The sequence below is a fragment of the Myotis davidii genome, unplaced genomic scaffold, assembly GCF_000327345.1.
Source record: "Myotis davidii unplaced genomic scaffold, ASM32734v1 scaffold535, whole genome shotgun sequence".
NCBI classification, from domain to species: domain Eukaryota; kingdom Metazoa; phylum Chordata; class Mammalia; order Chiroptera; family Vespertilionidae; genus Myotis; species Myotis davidii.
The window spans coordinates 1,115,044-1,116,445 of record NW_006286980.1 but is presented as its reverse complement, the minus strand read 5'-3'; positions in this window follow the sequence as shown (position 1 = coordinate 1,116,445).

The window sequence follows — 1,402 nt, the reverse complement described above, 5'->3', positions numbered from 1 at the left end:
CCCAGGAAGCCAGGACCAAGCAATGCTCACCACACAGGGAGGGTCTGGGCCTTCCTGCAGAGCACTGCCCTAAGAAGCATTCCATTCCATTTAGCTGTCAATTCAGGATTTTTAAGTATATCTGGAGGTCATTTCTTAACACTTCCAAAGTTGTCCACAAGTGATTAACTTAAAATAAAAATAAAGGCATTATTGAGTTTCTTTACCTAAGACTTGTTTTAGAGGACAGAATTAGAGGACATAAATGAAAGCCAAAAGGAATTTCAAAACAGTTGCCCAAAAGATGTATATAAAATGAAGGTCTGATTTGGTATTAGCAAGCCCAAGAGTAGGTAGGTTAGAAAGGACAACAATACGGCTTTGAGTGCAAAAAGGAGAGAGGTATGTTGTATTTCATTGGATGAAAATACTGAATGAAAAGCAAAGTAGATAAAACTGAATTTTTAGATCAGGTTTCAAGCATACATGAGTGCATTGAAATGTTATATTTTTAGAGACTCAGAGTTAGGAAAACTCAGCTGCAGAAACAGGACTGAAGAAGGAAACATTTGGAAGGAACATGTGAAGAGGTGGTGGATTAGGATCATCAATCCTATAGTAATAGTACAGTGCAGGTGTCAGCAGGGGCAGAAATGATCTATAATAATAAAAGCGTAATATGCTAATTAGACCAGACGTCCTTCCAGACAAAGCCGGGGCTTCGAGGGAAGCCCGAGTCCCAGGTGCCTGCTGGCGGCCAGAGGGAAGCAAGCCCAGGTCCTGGGTGCTAGAGGGAAGCCGGTGCTGGCAGCCAGGGGAAGGAAGGCCTACTCTTGCACAAATTTCATGCATTGGGCCTCTAGTGTGTAATAAAGAGTTGACCTTTCCCAAAGGTATGGCTTTTCCCTGTAGCTTCTGGGAGGTAATCTATGCCATACCTCATAGAAGTGTCTTTGTTTAATAATACTGAGCTGCTCACAATGAATTTTAGGGTGGGGTTGGCCACACCTGATAGTCTTAGGCATGTCGGAAAAACCAACCATGTTATTTTGGGTGAGGGCTTTGAGTCATCTGGTAAATCAGTGCACCTGGCAACTGAGATCAACCACAGGTAATCAGCCAATCATACCTATGTAATGGAGCCTCAATAAAAACTTTAAACATGAGGCTCGGGCAAGCTTTCCTGCTTGGCAATACTCTGGGCATGTCAGACCCTGGAACGGGATGAGGAATCCATCCTGCCTCCAGGGGTAGAGGACACCAGAAGCTGTGAGTTTTTTTGTTTTTAAATTCTTTATTGTTTAAAGTATGACAGTCTCCTTTTTTTTCCCCCATTGACCTCTCCCCTGCCACCTCCTCCCCCAAGCACAACACCTCACCCCCCCTACTGTCTGTGTCTGCTGAGAACATAGTGGGGATTTGG